This window comes from Symphodus melops (assembly GCF_947650265.1).
Source record: "Symphodus melops genome assembly, chromosome: 1".
NCBI classification, from domain to species: domain Eukaryota; kingdom Metazoa; phylum Chordata; class Actinopteri; order Labriformes; family Labridae; genus Symphodus; species Symphodus melops.
The window spans coordinates 5,488,695-5,506,620 of NC_136691.1; positions in this window are offsets into that span (position 1 = coordinate 5,488,695).

A 17,926-nucleotide genomic window follows, 5' to 3' on the forward strand; every position below is an offset into this window, starting at 1 on the left:
TCACGATTCCAAATATATGACAAGCCTGAGAACCAACATGAGTCATTTCAATAAAGGAGGCGCAAAGCTATTTGCATTCCAACTCATGCTAAATGGACTGTATGCTTCAAAATAAGCCTCAACAAAATGCTCTGTCACAAGGCCAGCAACGTGACCGCTGTACTTGTGTGGCGAGTTGAGTGCATGGATAATGACTTTTGAAAAAAAAAGAAAAAGAAATGCAAAGGGGATCCCGCCCAATTAAAGCATATCCGAATAGAAACTGAATTTTGATTAAGCCCCTTGTCATCAGCAGGAATAGTAATGCAAAATGTTGTACTGTAAAGATAAATTCAATGTGAAATCTCTTTGTCAATCCAAGTTTATTGCACATTTTGAGCCCAGCTCATAGGAAGTGACTCAAAAACCGCTGCTCGGAATAATAAGTCCCTCTATCCCTGAAGTAAAAACAAAACCTCAGACTCGTTTATCCTCTTTCTGAAAACTTTTGGTCAGTGTGATCACTGCCAGTGACGTTTTCATTATTGGACTGTTTAGTTCATGAGGTGTGAATGTCTTTAATGTTTCTTTTTCTCAGCCACTGTGGCCATTGTTGTTTCTGTTAGTTGTAGTTCTATTTAGAAACATCTATTGCTGTTGAGCGAACATTGGCATTACTTATAAACCTATAGTCCCGGCCTTCCCAAGATGAGGGGGAGGATCCCTCATAAGGTATCAAGATCCCAGTCAGGGATGCAAGGCTTTGTCTTCCAAGGTTGTCAAAATTAGATTTGAACTCAAATCCTGCAACAAGTGTACTGGATAGTTTTTTGTTTTTTTGGAAAAAACAAGTGGGTGTAGGTCTTTTCTGTTGTACATGTTTGAAGCTTGATATGAAAAAAGAGATAATCATCCATGAAAACAATAGACGTGTTAATTTTAGACAGCAGCCATCACTGCTCAGTCATTCAAAATACAGCTCAAAATACTTTAAATTTAGCCAAATCCCATTAAAAATAGGTCTTTAATGTCCTTTGTTGTCTGTTTGGGCCTCTGAATCTTCCATGTGCCACTTTGAATGCAATCCACACAACAACCTCTTTTCCCTCATCCCAAAACTCATTCATCCCTCTGTCTTACTGTGACTGAAGTCAGGGCATCCTTTTATTCAAACCATGCATTCAAGTTGCTAAACATAGAAAAAAATGTGGATTATGCCATTTTTATTAGGGAAAGGAAGTGCTCAACGGCGAGGATCAGAGTGCACGATTATATACATTTGGGTTCATCACGTTCATCTTCATATGGGCATAACTGAAGGTCTTGGGAGACTTGTGGATCCTCGCAGACAAACGTTCAGACCAATTTGACAGGGTGGACAGCTGGAGGTACATTTTGCAGGTCTTTCCCCAACGTTTCACAGTTTTCCATATTTTCTCATCATGGGTCAAGTTGCAATTGATGCGATAATTGCTCATTTTGAGAAAAGTAAATCAAGGTATGATTTCCTCCAATGTTTGTCATTATAGAACAAAGTTTTAAAATGTTGTGGTGGCTACTTAGCACATGTGTCGGTGTACATTCAATCCTTGAAATAGAATTTTTCCAAAATCTAAGTTTCCAACACAATTTAACTTTGAGAGGCAAAACCATGTTTTGAGCATTATACTTAACATAGATTCTATAGAACATGGACGAACAGTCAATGATGTCACCCATTGGTTCATAAGGAGTTCATGAAGCCCAACAGGTAGTAACAGGTGGGGCTCAGGTGGACCTTAAGCCTCCTGACAAACAGCTACAAAGAGTCCACCTGACAAGTCAGCCATGTCGTTAGTTATGAAATAACATGACTGTCTCCAATGATTTGTAAAATCTGAACAAATGACGATTTTGGTGATACTGGGCTGCACATGTCTCTCGATTGTGAGGCTGTCAGTATGGGGCTTTTTGATTCTCATCTCATACACTCGAAAAATATTTTATTTCATTTAATCCGTAAAATAATAAAGATGGGGTTTCCCAGTATCCATCACCTTAAATCAAGATGGTTTCAAAGATTCCTTTGGAGAATTTTTTTTATGAACACCTTTCATTCTGGGACAATCTCAGACAGCAGACATTCTTTGCATTCCTGCTCCCTCCCAGTAAACACCAGTTGGGTGTTCAAAGTGGCGTTCGATTTCTGCCCTGGCTTTCTCTGACAGCATCCTCACGCATCTAATGAATCATCTGTCTGTTGTCTGTCTGGGCCTCTGAGCCTTCCATGTGCCACTTTGAATGCAATCCACACAGCAAGAGGCAGGAGCTGGACAACACATGTGAGCCACATGAATTTCAATCTTTTGCTTTCTTGCTATTTTCTGCCTGTTGTCTAACCACAGTTACGCAATTGTCTTTTTAGATAATCATTTCTTCTGCAAAGAAAAACACTTCACGTGTTTCCCAAATGTCCACTTTCACTGCATAAAAAAGACTCTCTTTGCATTGATCATTCACTTGTTACAACTAGTAAATCAAATGAAGTGTTCTTCAGAAGTGTATGCGAGTCCTTCAACATTGGCACATTCCTTAAAACTGAGTCTTTACATGCTCAGTCACTGTGACAAATACACTGCATAGCTCTGAGGCTTCTTCACCTGAGGTGTATATGGCAGGCTGGAGAGAAATAAACGTAACTGTACAGACAATACTGAGGCTGGAGGCATTGCAGTTAATCATTAGGGCTCTGTGGCTTTGCACAATTCCCAGGGGGTAGTTAATGATTTCAATGGTAATAAAGTGTCCCAGAACTTTCTGGATCTTATTTTTTTGCATTCCTCTGTATCTCGTGTCTCTTCTGTGAAAACAAAACTAATTAATTTCAATGGAAAATTCAATTTAAAGATTTTCAGAGTCATGGATTGCTATGGAAAATGATCTGTTGTTCTAGGAAGGTGTGTTGTGAGCTTTTTTATGACTTGGGATTGGGGATTTGCAGCTTATTAACATGACACAAAGCAATAGGTAGGTGGTTTAAAGTCACTCCCACACGGCCTTTTGACGCCCCCCCCCCCCAGTTTGCACAGCAGATGGCGAACCGATAGGTGTTGCAGCGATGGAAGCGGGCAACTGATTCAAATATAACTGATTCAACCCGACCTGAAATTGCCACAGCATTTTGCTAATAAGCTCCATGACCAGGAAAGTGGTAAAAAGAATCAATATTGGAGATGATTTCGAAAAAATGGAGAGAGGTTAGAACGCAGAAAGGTTTCTAGACCGATGCAGAGCTGGCTAAACACTGAAGCTTCAGTGTCCATAACGTGGCAACCTGTGTGCATATCGACTCCAGAGAGGAGACTTAATTTGGACTGCAGTACACGTTTTAAACATAAGTCAGAATAACATACTGCTCCTTTAAGGGTTTTAAACTGCTTTGGTAAAACTGCAAGATCAGGACTCCTTCGAGAATTACTAATATACCCTGGAGCGCATTCTCATTGCGATGCCAAAACTTTTCTTTTTTTTTTACTGTGTTAAGGCCTCAGCCAATTAATCTCAAATGAGTATATTACGTAATGCACTGAAATCATTGCCATGTAGGAACACATTTTAAGGTATTATACAGTAGGTGAATGCTAAGGTCAAATCTAATGAGCAAAGCAGATCAGCTGTTTGTTTCATTTTCATTACAGAGAGAAGATTTTCGATATCAGTGATGATGCTTATATTAACAGAATACACTGTGTCACAGGCCTTTTGATATCCCCAGGTGCCCTAATAAAAGTTGCACTAAATGATGAGAAAGAGCAAACTAGAGATGCCAGAGGAAAACTCCATATCACCATTAAAAACAAGCTGAACAGATGGGGCACATGTGTGATGGTTATGTAATAAGGTATCTATCAGTAAAGGCATGGTGTGTGCTCTTCAAAGCCAAAGTAGTGCAACAGGGATGCTGATTCAAGATGTAGAGCTCGGGTGGAGGACAGTCACAGCCAAAGGGGCTGTGTGGACCTTTGACTGAGGACATGACCTGGCAGTGAGGATATTAAGTTTTTTTGTTTTTTTCGATGTTCAATAAAAGACAAGAGGAGCAAAAATTCTATCCTCATCATGTTTCCTCATGGCCCAGCAAGATTTTGGAGGGTTTTTTTTAAACACAACCTCAAACCTACTACACATGTCAGTCACTGAAGGAGCACATGTATACTGAGCAAGATTAGCTTCTCAAATGCAACTAAAAACAACAAATAAAAACAACAACAAATACTTTCGTAGAGCAACGAAACAAATTATCGCAGCTCTGTTTTTGATTACACAAAAATTCCAGCTGTTGAAGTTGTAGTTGAGTTTACCTGCTAAGAATACCTTCCTCCCATGGATTAGAAAAACAAGATGATGGTGGCCATTATGCCAAACCAACAACATTTTGAACTGCACCAAACCTATCACTAAATATCAGCTATTAAAATCTCACCGAAGTGTTTGAGTATAGCTTTGATTATACCGCATGACATCATGTCAAATGCAAAGTGCAAATCAATATAGAAAGTATAAAGAGCAGGGGAAAGTAGACAACTTCCATTGGCTATCTTTTGGTCAGCCCATGTGTGCTGGACCAGGATCAAGGACTGTGCTTACTTTTGTGTTTTCTAACATGAGAAAGATCAGCTCCTGAATTTGGTGATATTTAAAGCAAGCTTGTTTTTATTTACCTGTCTGTATTTATTTATTTATTTTTTAATAAATTCCCATTATTGTTTATTTCCCTTCCGTCTGTCCCTCCAGCTATTCTTTAATTGTTGTTTCCCTCATTCATTAATAATTGGATGCTAATTTACAAAAGGTGTGCAGCACTATTATTAGTGTTTAAGTATTTCTGTTTCAATGAAACCACCAGATATATAAAATACACTGGTGTAAAACATTCTGGAAAAGGGGAAATTCAATCATCAGGTCACACTTCTATCTTCAAGGCTCAAAGATGGGAATCTAATCCTTTATCCACACCTTGTTATCAGCCAAATCCCCCAAACATGCTGGTGAAAAACAAGACACTTTAAACCATTACTTTTTCGGATATGCTTTCTTTTCCCTCAGGCCCGCTGTAACTGGATATATAACCTGGGATTGTGTTGATAATCATATCTCCACAGATTTTCCTTTCCTCACAGCCTCCAAACATTCCTCAGCTGTGACCGTGACGGATTTTCACAGATCGGGACAGCTCCCGGAGGTCGAACACTGCTCCTATACCCAAAAACACAGACGATGGTTTTCACTGATGCAAGACAGCAGATAGTTGATAAGGGTCTTATCTGAGGTATATCAAAACAGCAGAAACACCTGCAGGAGGTATGATGCTAGGATTCAAAGGGCTTCACACAGCAGGATGGGATTGGAAAGAGGCGTGTAGAGGTTAAAGTATAGACCTAAGCAGAGTGTAAGCAGAGTTCAAAATCTCTCCTGTGTATTTTTACAGGAAAAAAATCACAACTGACCAATGAAGTTAAGTGCGGCTGTAACTATGGGCCATTAAGTTGAATGTCTAAAGGTTATTACTCAAAGAGAGATGTCCAATGGGCTTTTCTTTAAATGATCCTGCATTACAGAAATGCTCACATGATAACAAAGGTCTGCCTTACAAATCTTGCAAGCCTGTTAATGAGCTGTGTGCATCAGTGTGAGTTGTAGACTGAGTGAAGAGACAGTGAGAAGGCCATAGAGCAGACCAATAAGCCTCCACTGTACTTTTTGACGACAGTCAATCTTTTCTTTGCACATTGAGGATGAAATGAGTTTAAAGTTTTACAGGACTACCAATAAGTTTTATTTTTAGTAACCTGTTGTTGTGCTGACTGCAGAGATGATAAGAATCTGATATGGCTTAGTCCTCGGCAACTGAACTCTGGAAGATGTGGTCTTTACGCACAGCATGACAAAACACGCTTGATGACGAAACCAGTGAATGAACAACAATTTAATTAGTTGGCAACTCAAAGGGTTGCAGGAGAGATTTTTCACAATAGATGAAGAAAAAATTTGGATACATGAACACGCATTGCTTTCTCACTCAGACTGTGCATGTTTACTTACTAGATGGGGATACAAGTGTAAAAGTAATGTTTTAACACCAGTTTGATGCAGTGATGCTTAAGATAGCTGATAGCTATCCTCAGGTTAATTAATACCTTTAAAGTGATTTATAAGTGAGTTATATCTCACATGCACGATTTAGTTCTTGTTCATCGGACTGCATAATGTTGTTTTGTTTGACGTTTTTTTGTTGGTACCTGCTTCAGGATGACAGCTGAAATTTAGCTGTGTTATATGTTACATGTATGACTCACACTGTTTTTAATGTGCACTGTCAGCGCCGATGGAAGTTATTTTGAACAGGGGGCGCTGTAAAAAATCTTTTGTTCTTTTTTGGACAAAAAAAACAACCTATGAGCCAATAGGACTATTTAGAATACATTTATAATATATACATTTAAATATTTTTTAAAAATATTAAAATTCACCACATCATTGTTTTATACTCTTCAGTGAACACAGCCGGGGCCACACACAGACACCATCAGTTCTCAGAGGAATATATGCACAATTACTTAAACTTCACAATAACACTTTAACATTGCAACAGGTTTGATCAGCTTGCATCAACCTGAGTCACTGAACCTACATTTATGTCACGCACGACTCTATCAGCTCCTAAATCCTTTTACGCACAGCGCAAAGAAATAATTTCAGACAATCTAGGCACATTATTGAATAGTTCTCCACATTCATTACGCAAACAAACGCACAAAATCACACTTTTTTTCTCCATCTCCAACCTTTTTACGCAAGCCACAAGGAAACAATCCAAACCATTTACACGTTATTAAACAGTTCTCCAAATCCATGACGCACAGAACTCACGATCAAAGTAACACTCTCAAGCCCCACCACCTTGCAAAAATACTATAGTGTGACATTAAACTGCATATATGAAAGTGCGCGGCGGCACCATGATCTTACTTTAAGCTGCAGACAGGGCGCCCTGGTTACAGGTGTCCAAATATCCAGGTGCGCTCTGGGGTGGAAATAAAGTCTCTAATGAGGGGACGAATGTCCAGAGAGTTCATGATGTCTGTATTGGCATACATCAATTAATGTTTTGTCAGTCTTTTCTGGGTCATCATGGTGCTGCGTACCCATGTCTTCAAAAGACGCAAGGCTGAGAAAGTGCGCTCAGATGAGGCCACAGAGATTGGCCTTACGTTGACAACATAACTTCCGTGAACTTGTGTTGATTAGGCCTAAAAATAACTATATCAAAATCAAGAAATAAATGTAGTAGCCTACGCATGTCAAAATCTTTTCCCATTCATAAACGAATGTGCAAAAATATTTTTTATTAAAAAAAAAAGAAGCTCCCCCTCGCCACTCGGGGGTGCTGCAGCACCCCCAGCACCCCCACTTCCTGCGGCCATGTGCACTGTCCTAATTCAATCAGTGTAATACATAAATAATGTTTGATATTGAACAATGTCCTAGCACATGAGCAGCAGGATCAAAGCCGGCTTAAAGTCCATGACAGAAAACTGGAGGAGCACTACACCATGACAGCAAACAAGCAAAATCTAAATTAAGACCCTATCAGCCCTCATGACATCTTGTTTTATCGCACCAAGCTGCTATGTTGGTACACTCTGAAACAATGTTATCCGAGCTACATGACAAAGATATGAGTGTGCTGTGACAGCATCGTCTTTGGAAAATCTCAGTAACTTCCTCTGAAGAAGTGAAACTATGAAAAAAAAACTCACCTTATTGGACATGAATGTGTATTTAACTCATTCAAGATAAAATAGGATGGCCTAGCGGTTGTGTTGTGCTCCCCATTTACAGAGGCTATCGCAATGGCTGTGAGTTGGAATCTGACCATTGCCCTACGCATATACCATAAAGGCTACCAAGTAAGGTACACACACACACACAGATAAACCTAGAGGACACACTGACAGTATTGGCAGCTATTACATCAGTTGGAAATCTTGATTGCTTGATAAATGATGGCATTGAATAAGTTAAAAGGCCGACATACTGGCACGTTTTATGCTGTATCTGAGACATTTCCGAAACTGATATTGGTATCAGGACAGCTGTACTTGAAATCATCTCATGAGAAACATGTTATCAACAGACTGCTGCTCTCAGAAAAGCCGACAGTCCATCAGCCACCTCTGCTTCATCTCAGTCTGCCTCTGTATCACTGAAGGTCAAGCTGTTCCAGCTCCTTTGTTTCTCTCTCTGGATGAGATAATGCTTTATTTATTTTGACATTGCCATGGAGAAAGACAAAAATGTCACAGATTAGAGGAACTCAAATAGTACTCAGGGGACAATTCAGCCTTCAGTGTTTCCAAACATGTCTATCTGATCTAATGTCAGGGACACTGGCCGTTCTCTGTGTTGCACGATTTATGAAGACCACAAACAAAGCACTGGATAGGTTTGTTTCACATGTGATTAAATTGACACTCATGTTATCCAAATAATTTTTTTAAGAGCTCTGTGAACATGGATTTTTCATGATATTTCTACTTTAACACTGAATTGGATAGGTATGGTTTGGTTTGGTCTGGTCTGGCTAATTGAGCTCTGTGGTCCCTGTAGGCAGAAAGACTGCATACATGGTTAGTTTTTGTTTTATCAGAGAGCTATAGAGGTGCTTATTTGAAGAAAGGGCCTGTTTTTTATTTAGCTAATTGTTTAGTAACCTTCGATCTATGTGGAGGTCCTCACTTTATAAGCATGGTTGAATTAAAACAGCAAGTAATCTACTTTCAGCTTAAAACCGTGTACAATTTCAAAATTAATGCCAATATTTATTTATTTTTTCAAGGGGTTTGAATCCAATCTGCAGCCCCTTTTTCAGCATGTCATTCCCTGCTCAGTCCACTGTCCTATCACGACAATAAAGACATAAAAAGCCTCAATATCAATTTTAAATAAAAAAAGTGATTTGTTGCCAATAACAATTGGAATTTTTAATTTAGTGATAGTGTCATTGTTTGAAAGCCCAATATTACCACACGTTTTAAAAGTTGTTGGTATAGATTAATATTTCATGTTGAATGTGTCGTTTATGGAGGGGTCATCTCTGCTATTTAAATTCTATTACAATGAGAGAATAAACTTCTCATAGATGTCTTCTCAGTGAGCCAGCTAAAAGAGTTACAGTGCTCAAAGTTGTGATACATTCTCTGCCTGAGATAGCTCACTCGCCCCATTATGACAAATAACAAACTCTAAATCACCTTTTTATCTGCAACACAACTAAAAATAACTTCCTGCCCTGTTAAAGAGGCTTGACAAAAACGCAACGGGGAGTCAGGCAGAAACAAATACAGCCTGCACCATGTGTCACACCCTGCCGATCAAAGAGGAAGACTGGACTGCTATTGTGCCGTAAATCCTGTTGATATCCACACAAACATGACCTTTCTGACTCCAGCAGGGATGGCCATAAACCCTCTCTGCAGACGTTTCCATTCAGGATTCTGCGGATGTTGCTGGGGCCGAGCCACAGCAGAATGAAGGGTGAATATTTCGCAGATTTTTCTCACGACAAACCAACAAGAGGAGGTGGGGTTGTTTGGACAGCAAAGAGGCTGCAGAGAATGGGCCAATGTTTTATTTTCTTAGGTTCTTAGATCACGCATTTGGATGATTATGTTTTATTCCCATCTTAATGCATAAGATAACCAATAAGAGGTGACTTTAAAAGTCTTTCAACCCGTTCTTGTCCCAAAACTGATTTTTTAAGAGAATATGCTGCCACTTATGGCAGCCTGTGTTCCTGTGTAAGTCTGAATTGGTAATTCCAACCCCCTCTGCTTTTTCATCACTGCAGTCTTAAAAAAAAACTGTGAGAATCTTTAATGCATGATTCCTGTGGGAAGAGTGAGCATGAGGAAGATTTATAAGAATTACATTTTACATTTATTCAAAAGCAGAGAATGACGGACATTTTGTTCAAGCTTCGTCCTTTAAATATCATTAGCAATCATCTCAAACCATGTCCACACCAGCAGTGATTAATGGCTCTGTGATTAGTTTTATTTGTTACAGTGAGAAACATCAAAGTGGTAGCACTCCACCCAGTCATAATGACTTTCCTCAGGAATGTTATACAGAGGAACTCAACAGAAGAAACAACACAGTCTTAGCCTTTTGCAAAGCTTAATGCAGGATTCTCTTCAGCAACACCACCACTGCAATGAAGTTGGTTGTCACATCTGTATGGTTTTATCACATTTTATTATGACATTCTGGACAAGCAGCAGTTAGTCAAGTGAAATGAAGATTAATTTGCGAAATGAAAGGAAAGGACCTATGTTTACCGAGCATTATTTCTGGGTAGAAAAGTGCTGGCTCGTATGAAGAAAAGCGCTCCATGTCCATCATCTAGCTATAACATTAGTCTACTGACAATGGCTGCTGTATGACCAACACTGCCCCGTTACTTTTACTTTTATGTTTGTTTGTTTGTTTTTTTTCATTTTAGTTTATTACCTGTTCAGACAAGGAGAGGAAAAGGACATGGGTACAAGACATGATCCCAAGGTGGCAAAACTACGGGGAATATTATACATTTGGAAAAGAGAGCAAGGTGATGCCAACAGCGCTTCTCTGAAAAGTTAAACAATTTTCAATTTGAGCTGTTGGAACAGCATTTACTCTCTTGTCTAAAAAAATAAAATAAAAACTGATAGTTGGAGTAAAGGACAGAACATCGATTAGAGTTATTGGATACCAGGTGTAACCTTGTGGTGATGGCGCATTGTTAGAATGGCTCAAGGGTCAGGTGGAGTGGCCTCTGAGCACAATGTCGCTTAAAGAGGTCAAGACTGACTCCAGGGAAAAAGAACATATCACATCAATCAGCACTAGACAGAAAAGATGACTCAGTTCTTACAAATATTTACCAAGATACCTTCTCTCTCCCCCTTCTGGTTCCCGATGTTTGGTCCTGGGCAGCTGGAGGAACAGCTCTGTTCTTGTTGTGGTGCAGCAAAGCAAGTGTCACATGAAGTATTAACCTCGGCTGGTTCTACTTGTCTGACACACTGAACTCATGACCTCGAGGAAGGTGAGACTGGACTTCAGAAATGTGGAATGGAATGAGTGCAGCGGAGACAGGTGGTGGTGTTTGTGCTTCACACGCGGGGTCAGAGAGAACAAGCAAGAACAAGATCAAACTAATAATTTAAAACTTTTATGAGATCCACAGGGTCCTAACAACCGCTATTTATAACGCTATAGTCACGTGAGCCCTCGTAAAAAGTAAGCATCGACAGAAACACACTTTGTAGTGTCACGACATGCCCTCAGGAAGGGTCCCAAGAGATAAAGAAAAGTGTAAACGTGCCGACATGTGACCCCGATATGTTCAGGTGCTTAAAACGTGGGTGACTGACTACAACATCAGAGAGCTGAAGTTCTACGATGTCACTCACGTGCTCAAGAAGAAATATTGCCATCGTAAAGGTTGTTTGATCCTGCAGAGAAATAAACGTTAGGAGCCATAAATCATTACATATTCAAAAATATCCTCATTTAAATCTTCAGTGTAAGTAATGTAATTCTCAGATTTTCAAAGTTATATTCCATGGAGGAAGGATTTTGGGGGTTTTAATTTTTGTAAAGTTTGTAACTTTTACACTGTTCATTCTGTAAATGGTTAAATGGACTTGAGCTTGTAGTTCTTTTCTTGGCTCCTGACTACTCAAAGTGTTCTTCCACCGCAGGTCAAACCTACACATTCACACACTGATGGCAGCGTTTGCTCTGTAAAGTGACCATCAGAAGCAACTAATCCCATTATTACACAGCTATATGTCGTTGCAGAGCAGTGGGAGCAATTCAGGTTTAAGTGTCTTGCCCAAGGACAAGTTTCAAAGTGGCTTAAACGATCAACATCAGCTGTGGCAGCCTTCAGTCCGCCTTGAAAGTAAATGTCCCCATGACTGTGCTGAATGGTTACAGACCGGTGCTCCTGTTGATCCATTTTATGCCACATCATTTTAACCTGACAGCCTGCATACAACATTATGTCCAAACGTCCAAAGTGCAGCGAGCAACGAGAGGCTATCCGTTAATTGTGCTTGTCTACATCTGGGTAGTTGAGCCGAGAGGGAAAGACCGTTAACTGGAGAAGGGTCGGCTGTGGATCAGTGGGTAGAGTCGTCGTCTCTCAACGGAAAGGTCCAGGGTGCGATCCCCAGCTTCTGCGAGCATGTCCGATGTGTCCTTGGGCAAGACACTTAACCCTGAATTGCTACCCCTGTTCCGTCAGGGGTGTATGAATGTGTATGCGGGTCGCTGCTCTTGTGGTTTACCACTTGGCCCTTCTCAGTGCCTTTGAATTGCACAATTTAAAAAATAAATAAAAATACATTCATTCTGTTAGCCAGGGCCTTCGACTATGACTTAGACTCTCACTAGCGGCTCATGGTTGGTTGTAAACATTATATCTGACCATTTTGAACATTTGAATTACATTTCTTGTGAGTATTTTTAGCTTGATTATAAATTATGAAACAGGTTGAATTTGAACCTGAGGTATTTTTATGATATACAAGAGCAAACAAGATCATCAATGACGAGATTTCTAATTTTATATTGTGATTTTTGATGTCTGTAAACACTGCTGCGGGGTAGGTACAAGAGGAGGCACGCTGCCTAATCTGTATTTGTTTACCTTTTTTTAAAGCAACGTTTCACAGTGTGATATCTTTTTGTTGGAACATACCCCTTAGACAATTAGGAGATAAAAGGTGTCTCTTTGTGTACAGAGGGCACCACAATAAGTACATCTCACAATGGCTTTAAAATAGCTTCAAACACTGAAACAAAGCACGCAACTAGAGCAAGCTATAACTTCAAGCAGGATTTAACAGTTGAGTTTACCAAGTTTAAGCTCAAACTCTTTCTTTTATAAACCTCAACACAAGGGTGGAGTGTGTACATGTCAACACTTCAACCTATCTCTGTGACTCAGTGTCCTTTTTTCGGGGTCACTGACCTGAAGCAGCTCCCCGTGTTACCCTGCAGCCTCTCCCACTCCCTGACTGTATCCTGCTGTTTCCAAGCAACCTCATCAACAGAGCAGCTGATACAGGCCTGGTTTGTATCAACTGTGACTTCTGAGAGGAGCAACACAATGAGATATTTTGGGGAATCATTTGTAACTGTTTCTGAAAATTATTTGGCTAGTAAGAAGAAACATGTTGCCAAAATGAGCAGCTTTTTGTTGAGAGACGTCATTTTCAGAAACATGAATGTAAAAGCATCCCATCCATTTTAATCAACGATGTGAAAGGTCAGACAGAAAACCAGTTTATTATTTCCTGTTTCAACACAAACATTATCTCACAGAGCTTTAAATGAAGCTTTGACATCAAACTAAACTGATCCCGGATTAAGAGATAAGAGATAAACGAAGCGAAGAGTTGTGCAAGAGTCATAATAAATAAAACAGCCTTCCTTGCTTTCATTAGACTAAAGTGCATCGTCAAAATGATAAACAGGTCACTGTTAAATGTTTATCACTGGTAATAAAATTCAAAGCGCATTACAACTCAGTCAATTATCAAATCAAAACCACAGTAATATTAGCCTACACACACGAGAGAACGTGTAAAAAACAAAAGAATTTTGCATGTACATGTTAGTCGCATTCACACAGCCTACTTCCCCACTACATACATATACAGTGGGGTCAATTTAACAAGCTTAAACGCCTTCAAATAAGCCTTTGTACTTTTCTCTAAACGTTACTGGAGGCCTCAGGTTTAATCCTTTTACCTAAAGCCTGGATGTCAGCCAACATGTCTGTCTGTTAAATTTTCCACATTGTCAGGTAGTTACTGTAAATGTGAAAAAGTGAAGCAGCTGCTTCCAATGCCTGTCAGGATCTTTGTGAGAACCCTGAGTTTGCTTTCTGAGCCGGAAAAACAGCACATCCGGGGCAAAAACAACAACTTTGGAAACAGGTCTCTTACATCGAGCGCAATTTTCATTCTAAAGCCCAAGGACAAAATGCCAACAATAAGAACTACAGATGAGAAGATCTAGAGTAAACACTTCAGTGAATGTCTGCGTGACAGACATGTCAACGTGTGTTTTGTCAGACACATTCAGTAAACAAAAGGATTTCTCCCTCTGAGAGCAAACACGCTGAGAGTTTCTCAGCCTCAGTGAAGACATTAAATCGCTGAGCATGTACACAACCACTTATGTCCTGCTGAATCTTCAGTCCCCCTGATAACATGAAGTAACACGACAGTCAGGATGTTGACTCCAGCTCGCAAACGCCTTCTGATTGAATGGTTTGGAATAGTTTGCACGAACTTTAACAAAGTAGAAATACGCCACCAGAATATAAAGCTAAGACCTTCCATAATTCAATCAATCATTATTTGTAATTGATTGATTGATACACAAGCTTACATACAGAAATATGCTCCAGGACATCCAAACTCTAAATGCATCATGGGGTGGATATCTTTTGAATTGCCCCCCTGGGATGAATAAAGGTTTTTTTCTTTATTGAATTGAATTCTCTGTGATAAATCTTCTCCTGTTGCTGTTTGTAAATCTTGTAAAGAGCTCAGACTTCATTCAGAGCCACTTTCCTTTCGATGGTGATTCGTTACTGTACAATTTGTCTTTGTCAAACTCCTCAAAACTGAATTATGAGAGGAGAAGATTAAACTTTGACAACTTCATGAAACGTGCATCTGATGTAAAAAGTCACACTTCAGACACAGACAAGGCACAGGCAATCAACCTGATCAGATTAAAGTATGTGTATGACCACTAAATGAGGTGAAAAAGTACAATTAAAATGTACAAGTAAGAAATGTAACTTACTCCAAGTAGCATAATGGAAGTCTACCTGCAGAGAACAGTGTTAAAAATGCAAGTACATGTGATAAATCAATCACAAAGCCTGTGATTATTTAGATTTTCAAAAAATTTATCGCTTAACAGCATTCACATTTTTTTAAAAGACTGCCGGAGCGCTGATGTCTTAAAATAAGCGGCTCCTGGGTGAGCAGGTGGTGAGAGGATTCACTGAACCGTCAGTTGTTCACTCAGGCACTTAATGGCTGCTGAAAGACGTCTCACTCGGAGGCTCTTAACTTGGTGGTTGTGACCCCTCAAAGCAGGTTACACAGGGGTCAAAGGAAGGGTTGTAAAATATGTGGCGGCAGGGAAAAATAGGTCAAGAGAAAAAGAGTGTTTAACAAAGTCGAAACTGCTTCTTTACAATTGTTTTTTTACTGACTATAAAGCAAATTTTGTTTTAAAAAAACAGCAAGAGAAGTGGCATTGTTAAAGATTTCAAAACGGGGGGAAATACCTGATCAGGTCAACATAAATATAGCCGAAAATCTTCCAGTTTGACGGCCAAGGGCCACTTACAGATCTAAGTCAACACCAACCAGTACTTTCACTAAACACTGTGCATCTGTCGCGTAGGACTGGTTTCAAGCCAATGCAATTGAGGTGTGTTGCATATCTTTCAATATAACCATTACAACACCTGATGTAAACAATCCCAGGGTGTGAGGATGAGAAGATTGTGCCTTTCCAAGTAGTGTACTACCTGTACCTGCAAGTTGTGTGCAAACAAAACCTCACTTAGAGGCTATTTTTTGTCTTCGCGTGTCACTGCTCGGTCCTGATCCACGCCCGTTCTCTGTAACTGCTGGCATCCGAGACACTCATCTAATTGTGTGTTGCTCGATTTTGGCAGTGCAGGTCTGAACCCATCTTCCCTTTTGTCAATCCCCACGTGTCTTTGTTTCAAAACTGCTGTCTCTCTGCTTTTTCAACAAGCTGGGAAAGAGCTTCAGGAACAGAGCGATATGACATCGCTCCAAATTGAACGGGGAAAATGCTGTAAGAAATTGTTCCTAAACAAACGCTTCAATGTGCTGCTCCTGAACGTAACAGGTCTTTTATACGAAGTCCATCAGAATGAGCTTTGTGAAAACATCCCTGATGAGCTCAGATTTGCTTTCACTGATGACGCAGGACAAGGAGGGCTATTGTGGTGCTACTTGTTGTGTTGAGTGAGCTGAGAGGCAATCACGGTGATTTCTGCGCAGCTCCTGGACAGATTAACAGGCTGGGCATATGGAACAAAGCTTCAAGGATATTTATGTACGCTTAAGAGGTATGTCAGGAATGTGGACGTGGCAGGTGACCTCTCTGTATCTCCAAATAAGGCCAGCCGATGGTTGTTTATGACTGCTTTTTGCCCAGGTCACACCAGTTTGTGTTTGTTTACAGGAGGAATGTGTGTGAAGCTGTTAAAGCTACGTATGTGAGTTCTGCCTTCATTCAACAAGTGTATGGGATGCAACATATTCTCATGGATGAGGCCTGAAGAAATAGCATTGATACATCGATGCTAATTAACATTTTTTCAATTCATTGCTAATCCAAAGAACACAAAGAAGTCAACAAATTTAAACAAAAAGATATTTCGTACTTCTACACACTGTACATATTGTATCCCATAGATGCATCACATACAATCTGATGACTTTAGAAATGAAGCAATTTTGCAGTTTGGCCAGCAAACAGAGCTGAATTCTTCCCCTCTTCAAACACAATCATTCTCAGAAATCTTATTTTATTTGTCTGTTTGGTGTAAAATTAGATGCAGACATGGACAATGCTCAGTGGAAAACCTTCATTGCATTAATAATTCCCAACTACTATACTAGCACCCCCATTGGTAATTTTAATGTTTCAATACTTTTGCAAAAGACCACAATGCTGCACACACCTGACCATGTTAGCAAATGGTAGCATGCTAACTGGCTACATGACAGCTAGTGTACTGTTGTTAGCATTTAGCTTAAAGCGCCTCTATTTCTTTGTACACCGACTGGAATGACATTGATTCTTGTTGGGAATGGTGCCATTTCTCAAATTGGGTCAGCATGTCATCCTTTGATTTTGGTCAGTTTCAAAGTTTGAAGTTTTCAATGTGGAAACAAATGGACACTCGAAAAGTGATTTTTTTTTATATTTTATTGCTCAGAACTTTTTCTTTGTCACTATTGGGAAATATGTTTCAGTCCTTACCAAATACCATATTGCAAATGAGCTAGAAGTGTGTACATGTAACAAGTCAATTGTCACGTTTTTAACGGTCACGCCACCATTAAATTTGCCTGCCATGTTTCTGCGTTATGACAACAAGTCTGTCATCACATTAAGTCAGGTAGCACAGATTTCTCAGATTTTCCGAGTTGTTGTTCAGACTTTAGGGAGCCTTCACATTAATTTTCCAACTTGGAAACTAATTTTTCCAACCAATATGACACCACATAAATGCGGGAAAGGATGTAAATTATCTTTCCCCATAAACAGCCACTGGTATTATTGCAAGAGGAAAAATAATACCACATTAATATCTATAAAATAAATATTCATAAAACATGTGTCAAGCTTGAAATTCTTCACAAACCGCCTTCTCAGCTCTAACGCTAACAGTATATCCTTCATGAATATAGATACACCATGGGAACTTCTTCATTCATGATGGAAATTCAAGAGGATGGTAAATACAAAACATTACTGTAAATGATTAAAATATCAAACAGATTTTGTTTGAATTAAAACAAAATGACAAGCAGACCTATTCGAAAAGTTTGAATGCCTTCCCTACTGCTAATGTAATAGACTTTTATGGGCAGTCAACAGTTGGGTCACAGCTGCTGCAACATTGTTAATGGTCAAAACAGTCCTCTGTTTTAATTCAACCAAATTCGGGGAAAACACATCAGTGAAGACGCCATTAGAATTAAATAGAATCAGCAGTTACGCTCTCAACAGCAATTATATCAGATGATTCAGAACACTCGAACGTCTTTTCCTCTCAATC